Below are 17,390 nucleotides of genomic sequence, written 5' to 3'. Positions count from 1 at the left end.
CGAGTTTGATACAATGTTTCCAAAGTTATATGCAATTTTCCCAAGTTTTCCAGGTCTGTCTTGAGAGCATCAGGATTGTCTCACATTTACCAACCTTGCCTTGAGTTTGCCTGGACTCCATGGGCCATCAGGTGCTGGCCTTGGGGAGGGAGGTACTGTCACGAACCCTTACAGGGCTGTGCTCTTTTATTTAATTGTTGTTTTATCTGGAATCGTTAAGCCCTTGTGCTTTCTGCTTAATTTTGTCAAGTTTATTTTGACAGGCACAGATTGTCAGCCTACTGTGATTGCTTAAAGCAGACTCCCAAATAGTGGGGGGCTTCTTGTTTGTGTGTTTGGACAATGATTTATCTAGTGGCGTCACTCAGTCAAACCATCAATGTTCAGTTGGATTCCGGAGAATAAAATGTTGTTTCTGTCTCAACAAGGGAGTCTGTTGTTCATCCGCCCAGGGTTCACACTGTGACAAACGGTAACTTTAATATTAGACTTACAAAATACCAAGTCACAAAGGGTCACAAAACAAGAGAAAGCAGATACTAAGCACCACAGATAAAAAGGTAACTGAAGGCTTAGAGCAACTGGTTGATGGTGGCTGGTTCTAAAGGTGAGCAAGGACTGCGAACAAGAGCTGGGTTTAAATAGGCTGCAGGTGATGAGTTGGAAATGAGATGATTCCAGTTAGATAGGTGAAGGCCTGAGAATAAACCACAATACAATCATCTCTCAGCCCCCTACAATCCAGAAAAAGCAGTCCCAATCCATCTGGTCTCTCCTTAAAACTCAAGCCCTCCAATTCAGACAACAAGCGCTTGTGAAACGGAAACATCTCTTTCTCCCTTATTAGGAAGAGAGAGAACCTGTGGCATGGTGAATACCGGGTGAATACATAGTCTTTGGAGTACTGCAAGCCTGTGTCTTTGCTTGTTGCGTCTGCTGCACGCTTGAGTACTCGATAACAGGTGCTGATGCTTTGCTTTGCCAGTGGGGGGAGGGGATTGTTGCTTGCTGCCGCTTACGCGCGGGAGGGAGGGGAGCTGGGGGGACTTTGGGGTTCTAACATTTAACTGTCATTCATTCTTTGGGGCACTCCTCTGTTTTTGTGGATGGTTGCAAAGAAAAAGCATTTCAAGATGTATATTGTATACATTGCTCTGACATTAAATGTACCTCATCCCTCAGAAACTGATTGGAAAGCTGAGCCTACTGGGCCTGAACACCTCCCTCTGCAACTGGATCCTAGACTTCCTGACTGGGAGACCTCAGTCAGTCCGGATCGGGAGCAGCATCTCCAACACCATCACACTGAGCCTGGGGGCCCCCCAGGGCTGCGTGCTCAGTCCACTGCTGTTCACTCTGCTGACCCATGACTGTGCTGCAACACACAGCTCGAACCACATCATCAAGTTCGCTGATGACATGACCGTGGTGGGTCTCATCAGCAAGAACGATAAGTCAGCTTACAGAGAGGAGGTGCAGCAGCTAACTGACTGGTGCAGAGCCAACAACCTGCCTCTTAATGTGAACAAAACAAAAGAGATGGTTGTTGACTTCAGGAGGGCATGGAGCGACCACTCCCCGCTGAACATCGACGGCTCCTCGGTAGAGATTGTAAAGAGCACTAAATTTCTTGGTGTTCACCTGACGGAGAATCTCACCTGGTCCCTCAACACCAGCTGCATAGAAAAGAAAGCCCAGCAGCATCTCTACTTTCTGCAAAGGCTGAGGAAAGTCCATCTCCCACCCCCCATCCTCATCACATTCTACAGGGGTTGTATTGAGAGCAGCCTGAGCAACAGCATCACAGCCTGGTTCAGAAATTGCACCATCTTGGATCACAAGACCCTGCAGTGGATAGTGAGATCAGCTGAGAGGATCATCGGGGTCTCTCTTCCCGCCATCACGGACATTTACACTACACGCTGCATCCGCAAAGCAAATAGCATTATGAAGGACCCCACGCACCCCTCATACAATCTCTTCTCCCTCCTGCCATCTGGGAAAAGGCTCCGAAGCATTCGGGCTCTCATGACCAGACTATGTAACAGTTTCTTCCCCCAAGCTATCAGACTCCTCAATACCCAGAGCGTGGACTGACACCTTGCCCTATTGTCCTGTTTATTATTTATTGTAATGCCTGCACTGTTTTTGTGCACTTTATGCAGTCCAGTGTAGGTCTGTAGTCTAGTATAGCTTTCTCTGTGTTGTTTTTTTTTTACGTAGTTCAGTCTAGTTTTTGTACTGTGTCATGTAACACCATGGTCCTGAAAAACATTGTCTCATTTTCACTATGTACTGTACCAGCAGTTATGGTCGAAATGACAATAAAAGTGACTTGACTTGACTTGACCTTTGAAACCTTTGAACCTTTTCTGCATCCAATCTATCCTAATCACATACTATCTGTAATATGCTGACCAGAACTACACACAACCCTCCAAGGCCAGTGTCACCAACATCTTGTACCATAATATCCCAACTCTTGTATCCAGAGCCCCAGCAACCCTGCCATGTGCCTTCTTGACTACCTGGCCCAATGTGTTACCACATTTAGGGAACCATGTGCTTGTATTCCCTTGGTCTCTCTGTTCAACAGAACTTCCTATGGCCCTGTCATTCACTGTGTGTGTGTCCTTCCATGGTTTAACTTCCCAAACAGTATAATTTCACACTTGTCTAAGTTAAATTCCTTTTGATGATAGAAGGGAAAGGAAAGCACAGACACATTCTATTTTCTGTCAGGACGGAAAAGCAAGTTGTCAGTTCCAAATGTCGCAAATTATATTATTATTTCCTACCCTTCAATCTCAATCCCTTCGATTCCAAAGGTTTGTGTTGTGTGTGATGTTTTTGCAGCAACTCTTCTATGTGTAAAGAAGTTAAGCTCCAATGTTCATTACACTGACTGATTCTGAATACGGAGTGCAGAGCAAAGAAAAATACAGCACGGTATAGATTCTCACTGATATCCCTAATGTATGTGCCTCTATCACCCCCAGCAGTGTGCATCGTATACTCATTACTCCCTGTGCAAGAACCTAACTCTGATACAGCCTCCTATACTTTCCCCCATTCACCTTAAAATTATGTTCTCTCATATTAGCCATTGTCTTCCTGGGAAAAGTCTATGGCAGTCCACTCTATCTATGCTTCTTATTATGTTATAAACCTCTATCAAGTCACCTCTCATCATCTTACCTAGCACGCTCAACTTTTCCTCATAAGACATGCTTTCTAATCCAGGCTTCATTCTGATAAATCCTTTCAATAATGAGATGACCGGAACTGAACACAACATTCCAACTGTGGACTAATCAGAAGAACATTGCAGCTCTTGTAATTAATCCCCCAACTAATGAAGGCCAATGCACCACACATTTTTTTAATCACCCTATCAATTTATGTGGCAACTTTCAGGGATTTATGTATGTGGACCACAAGATCCCTCCGTTCCTCTGCACTAATATTAACCCTGACATATGCCTTCAGCTTTGACTTTCCAAAGTGAATCACTTCACACTTCTCCAGATTGAACTCCATCTGCATCTCTGAGCCGAGTTCTGTATCTTATCAGTGTCCCATTGTAACCTATGATTACAATCCACAATCTCCGTGTCATCTGCAAACTTACTAACCTATTCCTCCACTTCTTCATCCAAGTTATTTCTAAAAATCACAAAGAGCTGTGGTCCTAGAACACCACCAGTCACCAATCTCCAGGCAGAATACATTCCATCTACTACCACCCTCTGCCTTCAGTGCTCAAACCACAGGCTATGTTCAGAACAAATAGGCAATGCTATATTAGGAGCCTTGGAGACTCTCTAAAAAGATCACATCTCAATGAACTACTCACCTTCTCCACTGATTTGATACAATATGAAGCATCACATCAATTGGGAAATTCTTCATCTTAATAGCTGTGTTGCAGGATTGATTAGAACAATTTAGCACACAAGAGGATGACAATGATATCGCAAAGATAGGGACAGACTTTAGAAAAGCTAGGGGTAATAATAACTCTAATTATAAAAGACGTATAAAGGTTAGTCATACTACAATTCCCCTAAATTAAAAGAAATTTCTTATTAACTGGAGTAATAAAACCAGTAGTTTTAATATTTTAATGTTTCAAGGACATCATGACTTTTCAACACACTGTGATATGAGTTCTGTTTTATTTCCCATGGTTTAACAAAGATGTCTAACTTCATTATTATGTCTGAAACGCTCTATATCCTTCAGTTTAAGTTATACAAAGCAACCAATCAGCTCCTCATTCAATTGGAAAATGTACCATTCTGTCACAAACAAAGTTTGAATCTGAAAGTAAGTTTATTATCAAAGTGCATACATGCCACCATATACAACCCCAAGGTTCATTTTCTTGCTGGCATATGCAAAAAATCCACAACAGGATAATAATTATAATAGAATCAACCAGGGCATTCAAGCAGGATGCAAAGGACAACAAGCTGCGTGAATAAATAAATAAATAAATGTGTGGATGGGTGGAAGAATGAATGAATGAATAACTAAACAAATAAATCAATATTGAGAACATGATCTGAAGAGTTCTTAAAAGTGACTCCATAGGTTGTGGGAACACTTCAATGATGGAGCAAGAGAATTTGAGTGAAGTTATGCCCTTTGGTTCAAGAGTCAGATGCTTGTGGCTCTCCGGGGCCGATCTTTTATAAAGACGGTACCTGTGAACCACAACAATATTTTGCGGACAACATACAATACTCCAAGCAATAGTTCCACTTGATAACTTTCATGACTTAACACTCTGACCCTTGAGTTATCAGATTGTGACTTTATACTCATTCTGCATTTGGGACATTCAAACCTGGGCAGGACTGGGCAGTGATGAGTGTTGTGGAACAGGGAGACCTGGGAATACGAGTACACAGTTTGATGAAAATGGCCGTGCGAGTGGACAGGGTGGTGAAGAAGGTGCTTAGCATGTTGGCCTTCAGCAATCAGGGAAACTTGTTTAGGAGTAGGGACATTATGTTGCCTTTATATAGGTCATTGATGAGATTGCATTTGGAGAATTGCGTACAGTTTTGGTCACACTGTTAAAAGAAAGACATTATGAAGCTGGATAGGATACAGAAGAAGTTTACATGAATCCTGCCTGGACTAGAGGGCCTGAGTTATAGGGAGAGGTTACCCATGAACATAGAACATAGAACACTACAGCACAGTACAGGCCCTTCAGCCCTCCATGTTATGCTGACCCATATAATCCTTAAGAAATGTACTAAACCCACAATACCCCATAACCATTTTTCTTTCATCCATGTGCATGTCCAAGAGGTTCTTAAATACCCCTAATGTTTTAGCCTCTACCACAATCCCTGGCAAGTCACTCCAGGCACTCACAGCCCTCTGTGTAAAAAACTTACCCCTGATGTCTCCCCTAAGTTTCCCTCCCTTAATTTGCGCTCTGGTGTTTGCTGTCGGTGCCCTGGGAAACAGGTACTGACTATCCACCCTACCCATGCCTCTCATAATCCTGTAGACCTTTGCTGGACCTTCATTCCCCGGAACTCAGCAGAATGAGAGATGATCTCATAGAAGTGAGTGAAATCATGAGGGATATAAATAAGGTGAACAGTCATAGTCTTTTTCCAGCGTTGGAGAGTTCAGTACTAGAGGGCAAAGATACAAGAGGGGAGAGATTTAAAGCAGACACAGGAAGTAAATGCTTTACCCAGAGGGTAGTGAGTTTCTGGAATGAGCTGCTCGAGGAAGGGATCAACATTAGAGGCATTTGGATAGGTACATGGAGGGGAAGGGCTTGGAGCGTTATGGGCCAAGCACAGGCAACTGGGACTAGCAGGGAGGACTGATATGGGCCTGTTGGACCTGCTTCCATGCTGTATTATTTTGACTCTATAACCCAAGTACTAAACTGGTGCTGACAAAGTTCAGTGCCGCTTTGTCTGGGATGATGCTACGTGTGGGGGATCTGAGAAAAACATCTGTAACACGCTGTGAGATTTCACTGCTAAGGTAATGGTTTCTCCGTAGCAGCAATGTTTGGGTGATGACTAGAGATAGCGGGGGCTTTGGAATGTATGCTAGTCAATGAGAGGCATGTTGTTCTTTCTTGTGGGTCTGGGAACAGGGATTTCATGGTCTTTTGTCGGCGGGAGATGAGGAGAGAAGACATGAATGAAAAGAGTTGGTTGACTGGTGGACAGACTGGACTGGGGGCGAGGGTCCGACAGTCAGTGACACTCAGAGGAGGTCGATGGGGAAACGAATGGATGAATCGGTGAGCTCCAACGTGCATTTTAGACTGTTTCATTCACATGGACCTTTTACTTATTATTTTCTTTACTAACCCTATAGTCAGATTAAGATTTATAAAGTTCAATCGTTTAATTGCGTACAGTTTACTGTCTGATATTTTGCAGTTTGGATATGTGACCGGGCAACACATCATGCACCATCCACACAAACAAGATTTCTCAGTTCGGCTGAACCAGAGGCTGTCTTCCCTAGACAAATGCATACTAGCTGAACCTGAGGGTTACAATTGTGGGGGTATCGTTCTGGGATTGATTTTGTTGGATGCAGTGTGATTGCTCTGAGCATGGAACCAGTGGGTTGTGTGTTGAAGTCCGCAGGTACGGATGCTGCCGAGGTGGAGCAGTGGTGTACTTCGGTGGGGTTACCGGTAACTAATGCATGTGTGTTGCGTGTGGTGGATATCGGAGCCCGGATGAATTGTTAATTCAATTTTTGAGTACTGTTAAAGCTGTTGGCAAAGTTGCAGTTGTAGCTTGGAGATTTGATAAAATGGCGGCTCAGACTTTGTTGTAGTTCAGACTAGCGCTGACGTAACGGCGGTGGGACTGCCAGCATCTATCAGTGCCCAGGTGAGGCGGGGCCGTGGCCTGTCCATACACTCAGGGAGGAGGAGAAGGTAGTGGAGGGGGCCGAGTCAGAAGTCAAGCTTCCCGTAGCTGAGAGCGGAGACTTCAAATGCAGGGTTTTATCGTTTCTAAGGAGTGGTCGGATTTGGAATGTCTAATTAGTCCCTGTCCTCCAGGGAAGAATGAGAATTCTGAGGTAGTATCCACCCTTACCTCACTGGCAAATAAATGGAAAAATTGGATTCAAAGTCCCAGCAATGGTAGACTCCACCTATTCTCTGGAATAACGCCCACCCCTAAAGAGGAGGAGGAGTATGAGACTTGGGCAGAGCAGACCTCTCAGTTGGATGAGTGGCAGTGCTCTGATGACATAAGGAGACAGAGATTGGTTGAGAGTTTGAGTGGGTTGTTGATGTGGTGAGAGCTGTGAAAACCCGTCAACCTTTAGCTAACCTTGCCTATTATTTGGGCGCATTAGAGAACGCTTTTATACAACAGGGAGCCCACTGCAGCTCACGGTGGGGTTTTGGAACATGCGTCAGGAGAAGGGAGAGAAACCTTCTGCTGACATTTTTCAGCTTGAGAGGCAGCTAAATTGCTTGCAGTGCAGAGGGTTCATTCAGGTGGATCAGTTAAGATAGCCAGAGGCGCCCAGTCCCATGACCTGATCGCTTGGGGTCTCTGACAGTCTCGTAAGACATGCCCCCACCCTCTTTTGTTGAGCTAATCAGAGAGGTTTGGGAAGAGGAGAACATATCAGAGGCATGGGCTGGCTTTGTCAGCAGGATACAGCCCTCAGTAGTAGCCCCTTGTGGTGAAGTGTCCCGGGGAACAGTAGAGGAGATTGTGACAGAGTTGAGATATGTTGGCTGTTAACAGCGGGTGTGCCCCCCCCCATATGATGGAGCTGATGGGGGCAGGGGGGCTGATTCCCCGAGGGGACGAACAATGCGGAGGGCTGCTGGCAGCAGGTGTCACGCCACAAGGAGGGTGAGCCCCCGGGTACCTCAGCAGAGAGAGTCGTTGGGAAAACTCAGAGGAGACCCAGTGAGGGAATGACCTGTTGAATCGGGGGAACACGTTCCCAGCAATACACCAAGGAACCCCCAAAGGCAAAACTCCCTGTTCCTGAAGGCTTAGTGGGACCACACCCGTGTGTCGCTACGGATAGAGGGTGTTTATGCCAAAGCCATACTTGATGCCAGGTCACGGGTCACGGTTGTTGTATAGTTTGTTTTACAACCGGTATCTGAAGCATTTACCATTGACCCCATTCAGGGCACTGGAGATCTGGGGGCTTAGTGCCTGTGATTATCCGTACAACAGTTATTTGTCAGTGAAGCTGGAGTTCTCGGAGGCCGATGTGGGAGTGTCTGAGGTCCTTGATACATTGGTGCTGGTGTGTCCCGACCCTGTTGAGAAGGGTGGTGTTTCAGTTCTGGTGGGGACCAACACCCCTCTTGTGAGGAGGCTCATGGGGCCTCCATGGAGAAGGCTGGAGAGAGCTTTCTGGGAACATTGTCCGATCACCCGGTGTTTCGAGCTGCTTTTGAGGAAGGGCGTGGCTGCATCAGGCCGGATACCGAATTTAGACGAGGGACTGTGTGGTTCACCAGGTCGAAGCCAATGGTGGTACGGCCCGGGAAAGTAGCGAGAGTGATGGGGACACCCAAATTTCACGGAGTGCCTGAGGGTGAGGCCCTCTTAGTGGACACTCTGGAAGACCACAAGGGGAAGTCAAGGTTTCGTGCTGGAGTATTGGTGAGCCCCGAATTGCAGAAGCCCTCGGTTGTACAGGCGAGCAGGATGGCAGTGATTGTCAGGAACACTACGGAGAGGGAATTCGCCTCCAAGTGGTGGATGCCCTTAGTGCATTTGTTCCCAGTAATGGTAATGTCTAGTGTCCCTGTGAGTCAAGCTGCGGAGAAACTATTGGAAAAAGGGGGAAAGTTGACCGCTGAGTCATTCAACTTCGGGGACTCCCCGGTTCCTGTGAGTTGGAAGCGGAGGTTGGTAGAGAAGATGTTGAAGCTGGAAGGTGTCTTTTCTACTGACGAGTTTGATGTGGGTTGTTCCAAGAGCATGCATCACACTATCCGGGTGACCGAGGATACCCTGTTCAGAGAAAGGTCACGGTGACTGGCCCCTGCAGAGGTGGAAAACATTTGGCAGCATTTGTGAAAGCTGAAGGAAGCTGGGATCATCACCGAGTCCTGAAGACCCTATGCGTTCCCAATAGTAATGGCCCGAAAGACGAATGGGAAGGTACGGATGTGTGTGGACTATAGGACTCTGAACAGGCTCACCATCCCTGACCAGTATAGTGTCCCGAGGATTGAAGATGTGCCGGCCTGTCTGAGTGGTGCGAGGTGGTGCAGTGTGCTGGACTTGAGGAGTGGATATGACCAGATCCCCATGAGTGAGGCTGACAAAGGGAAGACGGTATTTGTATGTCCCCTGGGATTCTTCCAGTTCGAAAAGATGCCCCAGGGCATGTCGGGAGCCCCGGCAACCTTCCAGCGGGTCATTGAGAAGACGGTGGGGGATATGAACTTGCTTGAGGTATTGGTGTATCTGGATGACATCATAGTGTTTGGGCCCACCTTGGAGGAACATAAAGCGAGGCTGCTGAAGGTGCTGGGCTGCCTGAAAGCTGAAGGGTTTAAACTTTCCCTGGACAAGTGCCAGTTCTGCAAAAGGTCTGTTAACTGTGTTGGGCACATAGTCTCAGGGTGGAATAGCTACAGATCCGGATAAGATTAAGGCGGTGACCACTTGGCCAAGACTCCAGTCTGTGACGCTTTGTGCTCGTTCCTCGGGTTCTGTGGTTACTATCGGAGGTTGGTGAATGGGGTTACGCAAAAGTGAGTCACCTGTTGAATCAGCTTCTGTGTGGTTACCCTCCCTTGGGGAAGAAAGGGAGTGGGAGCAAAGGCCAGGAGGGCAGAGAGTGTATTAGCCCATCGGAGCCCTTTGGACCGAGGTGGGATGCAAAATGTGAGGAGGCCTTTCAGTTGCTGAAGAAGCTGCTGACCCAGGCGCTGGTGCTGGCTTTTGCAGACCCCGATTGCTGTAGGTACTGCACATGGAAGTCAGCCGAGAGGGCTTGCGGGTGGCCTGTATAAGGATCAGGGCAACAGGCTGAGACCCGTTGCTTTTGTCAGCCGGAATCTGTCGCCCTCTGAGAAAATCTATCTCACACTCAAGTTGGAATTTCTGGAGTTAAAATGGGCAGTGGAGGATAAGCTGAGTGACTACCTCTACAGGGCCACGTTTGAGGTAAGGACGGACAACAACCCCCTAACTTATATCCTGACCTCGGCGAAACTGGATGCCACAGGCCATCAGTGGTTGGCGGCCTTGTCTGCCTGTGATTTCAGCCCGAAGTACCGGCTGGGAAGCAGGAACATTGATGCTGATGCCTTGTCCCAGCTGGCACAAGAGGGACTGGTCAGGGAGGAGGAGTGGGAGAGTGTTCCTGCCCCAGGGGTGAAGGCCATGTGTCAGTTTGCCATCATCGTGAAGGCAGAGGAAAAGGAGGGTCAGGATCGAGCGGTGGATCAATTGGGAGCTTCTGATGATGCCATTCCCAAGTTTTTTGAAACCTGACTGCTCTGAAGACAAATCAGCTGCCGGAATTGAGTTCTGGGGAAGCGGTAGCTGCTCAGTGAGATGATCGGACATTGGTACCATTTGGGCAGAAGCCAAAAAGGGAAATATGTCTCAGGCAGAGAAGATGGAACACGCAGGGGCGCATCCATTTTGAGAGAGAATGGCCTCAGATGGAGTTGCAGAACCAGATCCTTTACCGGGTCACGTTGGCGTTGCCAGCTGGTTCTGCCCGAGAAGTATCGAAGGATGGCGTTGAAGTCACTGCATGATGATGCTGGACATTTGGGGGTGGAAAAGACCAATGGATTTCTCAGAGACTGGTTTTACTGGCCCCGGATGAAGTCGAAGGTCGAAGAATACTGCAAGTCGTGCATTCAACGTAGAAGACGCTGCCTACACAAGCAGCTCTCTTGTCCCACTTGCAGGGGCCTCTGGACCTGGTGTGTATGGATTTCCTGTCCATAGAACCCGATGCCAGCAACACGGCGAATGTCTTAGTCATCACAGACCACTACACCAGATATACTCAGGCTTTCCCTACCAAGGACCAGAGGGCATCTATGGTAGCAAAAGTGTTATGGAAGAAGTATTTCATTTATTATGGCCTTCCCAGGTGAATACATAATGATCAGGGACAGGATTTCGAGTGCAGACTCACCTATGAGTTTGTGGGCATGGTTGGGGTCAAGAAATCGTGGACCATGTCCTATCACCCGCAGGGTGATCCCCAGCCAGAGAGGTTTAATCGGACCTTGCTAGACATGCTCGTGACCCTGGAGATCAGCAAGAAGAGCAGGTGGAGTCAACATATTGGAGATCTGATTCATAGTTATAATTGTACACGAAATGAGGCTACAGGGTACTCGCCATATTACCTGATGTTTGGGCACGAGGTGAGGTTGCCCATTGACCTTTGTTTTGGGATTGACAAGGGTGACTTACCACCGAAGACTTATCTGAATTCTGTGACTGACATGTGAAAAGAACTGAAAGGGGCTTATGAATTAGTTGGGGTGGTGGCTGCCAAGCAGAATCAAGGAAATAAGAGGAGGTATGATCAAAAGGCAATGTTTTCCAAACTCCTGCCGGGAGATTGGGTCCTCATAAGGAACTTGGGGCTATCTGGGAAACACAAGTTGGCTGACCACTGGGTGACTAAGCCCTATGTGGCAGAGAATCAAATGCCAAACCTACCAGTTTTCCAAGTGAAACCAGAGGATGGAAATGGGCCTGTTAAGTTCTCTATCGGAACCACCTGTTGCCCCAGGACAAGAGGTGCAGGTAGACCCAGAGCCCGACCTGGAGCCTACACCTACCAAGAGGATGCTTCTAAAACATGGAACGACTGCAGGACCCACAGCAGGAGAGGTTAGGCTGGCCCCCACCCCTGAGATGGATACTGATTCGGAGGATGAGGACCTGGATGTGTGGTACATGCTGCCTTTCGCTAACTCCCAGCCCTTCTCCCGCTGTGTCAGGTGAAGTGGGTGGAGGCTATCTGAGGGCAGCCTGGGTTGCAGTGGGACTCTGCAAGGGAGGAAGTGGGGCTTGGGCACGGGACAGAGGGCTCCGAGTTGCAGGTGGGCATGAGTGATGGATCAGGGAGGACTCACCAGGTAGACTGGAAGTATCCCCAGTCGTTTCTGAACCCGAAGAGTTAGGTGAGGGGGTGCGGAGGTCTCAGAGAATTAGCAGACCACTGGATAGGCTGGCCTGCATAGCACCAGGGGAACCGAGTGTGAACCCTACCTTTCTGGGGAGTTATGTCACTACCTTGTGCACCTGGGTTGGACTTGCTGTTTTGCAGGAAGGGTTGGCGAATTATCTCAACGTCATGAGGACGTGATTAAACTTGGTGGGGGAAGAGTGTAACACGCTGTGAGATTTCATTGCTAACGTAATAGCCTCTCTGTAATGTTTCCCTGCTAAGGTAATGGTTTCTCTGTAGCAGCAATGTTTGGGGTTTGACTAGAGATAACGAGGGCTTTGTATGCTAGTCAATGAGAGGGATGGGCATGTTTTTCTTTCTTGTGGGTCTGGGAGCAGGGATTTTGTGGCCTTTTGTGGGTGAGAGACAAAGACAGAAGACACGAATGGAAAGAGTTGGTTGACTGGCGGACAGACTGAACTCGGAGTGAGGGTCTGATCATCAGCGACACTCCAAGGATGTCATAGAAATATAGAAAACCTACAGCACAGTACAGGCCCTTCGCCCCACAAAGTTGTGCTGAACGTGTCCCTACCTTAGAAATTACTAGGCTTACCTATAGCCCTCTATTTTTCTAAGCTCCATGAACTTCTCTAAAAATCTCTTAAAAGACCCTATCATATCTGCCTCCACCACTATTGCTGGCAGCCCATTCCATACACTCACCACCCTCTGAGTAAAAAACTTACCCCTGACATCTCCTCGATGGGAAATGAATGATTGAATCCATGGGCTCCAATGCGCACGTTAGACTGGGCCCTTTTTCTTTTTATTTTATTTACTAACCCTATAGTCAGATTAAGATTTATAAAGTTCAATCGTTTCTTTGCATACGGTTTACTACTGTCTGATATTTTGAGGTTCGGATTTGTGACCGGGCAACACATCACATAGCATCCACACAACAAGATTGCTCATTTTGACTGTTGGCATTTGCACAGCGTAAAGGTGAAGACATTTGGGATTCCCTGACAGGTTCTCACCAGCCTGATTCTGACCACGTTCAGTATCTGAGTCCTTTCACTAGCAAACTGGCACCATTTCCCGGCTATTACATTGCGAACATTCCCTGCGGATTCAGTTCTGTACAGCCGGAGCAAGAATGTCAAAGAAGCAGGATTCTTTTAGGGAGTACACAAACCAAGCCCAATGAGATGAAAACAAGCATATTCAGAAGCCTGCGTGAAATTTGTTCTGTACCTGACAATATTTAATTTATGTACTTGACTTTATTTATGTGCAATTCATGCATAAATTTATTTCTTGCTTTTCCAAGTTATAGTGTGTTATGTCTACTACTGTTATTTACATCCTGATCCAGAGAAACACCCTGTTTGACCGTATACGTCTACATAGTTAAATGACAAGAAACCTGACTTGACTTGAAAAAGAGAGTCCCTTCTGCACAAAGGAGGCCCAATCGATTCACCGCGTAATCAATCAGCCACATGTGGCACTTTCACAAGCAATCCAATACAGTCCAGAGTCAATGGCATTTCGACGAGAGTGGAGTGTCTGCAAGGGAGGGAGGGAACTTTCAGATAACATACTGATCTTTGATTTCACTGAGTTGATGTTTTATGCCTCCTCAGGTGTTCCCAAGATGTCAATGTATTTTTCACGTTTTGAAAATGAGCAGCACAGGAGCACTACTACAGCCTCTGCCTCCTCACTGTGCCAATCCTGAACTTTCTGTATGGAGTTTGCATGTGACCCCGGGTGGCCCAATTCCCCCACCCCTGACATTGCAAAGACAGGCAGGTGGGTAGGTTAACTGGCTGCTGTAAATTGCTCCTAATGCTTCAATGGGTAGAAAAATCTGGGGGTGGGGGGAGATGAGTTCAATGTAGGGGGAATAAAATACAGGATTAATATGAAATAAGTAGCTAGTCAGCATGGACTCAGAGGGCAGAAGGGTGTCTTTTGTTGCTATATATGATTCTATAACTGTAGAACTTCAAGCCTCCAATACTTCTTGACTTGCATTATTTTGCTCATAAGCTCAGGAGGGTGGTAACCTGTTCATTTTCATACTCCCAGCAAAGAGCAAAGTGAATGTTATGGTTCAAGGTGTAGAGCTGGTAAGCCAAATGGTCATTGAACTGGGATAAGCGTGGAGTGATATGGTTCTTGTTTGCAATACTGCTGTATTTTTGGGTAACTTCTGGAGAGCTCCTCACTCATTGCTTCATTGCTTTATCAAGATGGAATCGAGAGTGCTTTATCCCTGACAAGCAGCTGAGTTGTTGCCACTGACAGATGAACAAATGGATGGCTGCCAATACTGAGGGGCCATGAAGTTTCAATGTAAAGTCTGGTGTGTCTCACTGGAACAGGAGAGTCCACAATCTCCATCTGCTTCTCCCAATCTGGCTTAATGAGCACAGTCAGAAGAGTCAACTGTTGCAGGTAACGCAGACTGAACCCACTCCTGTAATCCCCTGTGTTTGGTAAGTGGTTTATTGAAGTCACATGCACTGACCTGTAGTAAAGGACTTTGTCCTGCATGCCTTCCATATGGGTCCTTTCACTACATCACCATCCTGAGGAAGTACAAAGGGAAAAACAATAACACGATGTAGAACCTAGTTACAGAGATTGGATGGTAGGGCAGAGATTCATCTCTAGCAAAGGAGGTATAAGGCCTCCGCTAGCCTGCCGGTCACCCCTGGGCAAGGTGTAGCACCTGCTTAGCAACCCCCTCACCACCCGATCAGGGTCATGTGAAGCCATGGATGGTCGTATGAGAATCACACGTCCTGGTTATGTGACCACTGACGCCAGGCAGACAATCCTTCGAGGATTGATAATGACTGGGGCCACCTGTCTTGCAAAGGCACCATCTAGAAGAAGGTAGCGGCAAACCACTCGGGTAGAAATATTTGCCAGAACAATCAAGGTCATGATCATCCACGTCAGATGACACAGCACATAATGATGATGAGCTAGAGAGAACTTGCAGCGCAGGCAATGCAGAGAAATACCGTAATGAGATAAGCTCTTGGGTCAGGAGTTCATCTTAGCATAGAAGTGGTTAATTCAGTAGTCTGTAACAGTGGGAAGTTGAGCTTGAAACTATGCATTCAGGCTCTTGCATTTTCTGTCCAATGCAAGGGGGAAGAAGAGAGAATGTACAGGGTGGCTGGAGAATTTGGTTTTGTTAGCTGTTTTTCTGAGATGGTGGGAAATGTAGACATAGTCCGTGGAGGGAGGCTGGTTTCCACGATGTGCTGAGCTGCATCTTTAGCTGTCTTCAGTTTCTTGCAGTCTCTGGCAGAACAATTGTCATAACAAGCCGCAATGTATATTTTCTATGTATCTGTGGTGCATCTAAAAAGCTAGTTTGGGTCAACAGTGACTGATCCAATTACATTTTTGGACACCCATAGTGGGGAGCATACAATATTTTCAGTGAGCCATGAACATTCCATTTCACATCAGCTGAGCACTTGTGAAGGGAATTCAACAGGATGCTACCATCAATGAGCATCCTCATTTCTTACCTCACAAAGGAAGATGACTGGGCATTGGAAACTGTGTTAAGGAATTCCCGTAATCTTGTCCTACAGTGATAATTGACTCTCAAAACCATTTCTCTTAATGCAGGATACGACTTCAATTGGGTGAGAGTTTTCCCCTTACTTATTTCCCATTTATCAAGGCTTCTTGAAGTCAGACTCACTGAAATGCTTTGTTGAAGTCAAAACCAGTCATTCCCACCTCACCTCTACAGCTGCCACTGAAGGTTGGAGGCCCTGAGTTCCAGAGGATTTGTTGGTTTTCCATTTCATTTCCTTCATCAGTTCCTTATCTATACTATTAGTCAATGTTTTCAGTTCTTCATTCCCATTAAACCCCAGAGTGTCTACGAAACGAACTATTCTTTCTGCTGTAAATTAGAAAGAAGGTTAATTCCCATAACTTTTAACTGTCTTGGTGCCGACTTTCATTGATGCTATTAAAATTATTATTCTATTATGGACCTTTTGAGTATGCCCATAAGAAAATTGATCTCAGGGTTGTATATGGTGACAGAAATGCATTTTGACAATAAGTTCACTTGAACTTTGAACTGTCCCTTCTCTCCACCAATTTCAACAGACAACTGAATATTTCTAACTGTGTCCAGCATCCCCAGCAGACCTTCGAACCTGGAAGATCAACACCTACTGGATCCATCTTTGCAGATGTTGTTGGATCCATACAAAGCTGCCAGCATTTACCCTCATTGCCCACATCTATAATTTGTGAATTTAAACCTTAAGCTCTTCAAAACTAATACAACATGAATTTCTTTGGGTGATGCGGGAAGCAGGAGGTAGGGCAAAGGGAAATAAAAGAGATATATTCAAAATAGCTTTAAGACAACATAGCTCATGTCAAGCACATAACTGTAAGGTTCCATGAAACAAAATTGTGTAAAGGTCATTTTACAGAAGATACAATGTTACCGACAAATGATAGCCATCATTATAATAAATGATGTGGACAGTGAATTGGATTTAATGCATTGAATTATTGAGAAAGTAGAATTCCAAATAGCACTAAGCACTCTGAAGAAATTCACCAATTCTTTAAAACTAAAATGATAGAAAGCAATTGTGCTTTAATAGCTTATTGGTTGAAAGAAGAATCGTTCCTATGCTTGACCAAGGCAAAGTAATTCAATAAGGCATTTGCAGATTGTAGGATGTCACTGGCAGTTTCTCTTTCTATCAAGCCCCGGACTCTGAAGTAGTAAATTTCTTTCTCAGTCAGATAAAATTGAATAATAAAAGACAAACTGTCAAACATAGTTCCACCAATCACGTTTCTTTTGACAAGATGCGGCATGATCAGAATCAGAGCATTTACATTAGTACAAATTGCTTCCTCCATCTCCACCCTTCCCATTTCCAACTATATGATGAACCAAGTGGGAAAAAATGCTTCAGTTTAGCTCACAGTATTATTGTGGGCAAATTGCTTGCAGTTTGCCTCTCTGCTTCAGAGTGGGGTGCTCAATTACCCCAGTGTTGCTCCCTGCTGACAAGTGCAGTTTATATGTTGTGCCTGCAATCCCAGCAGCAGACATCAATTTATAATTGTACAAACGGAAGTTGTAAGCACTATGTTGAACTGGTGAACCAGGTGGATCTTGGACTGGCCTCTACCCCTTGACCTGTTTGGCATGGGTG

Source organism: Hypanus sabinus, chromosome 6, assembly GCF_030144855.1.
Source record: "Hypanus sabinus isolate sHypSab1 chromosome 6, sHypSab1.hap1, whole genome shotgun sequence".
NCBI lineage: Eukaryota > Metazoa > Chordata > Chondrichthyes > Myliobatiformes > Dasyatidae > Hypanus > Hypanus sabinus.
Note: the sequence above shows the minus strand (reverse complement) of the source record.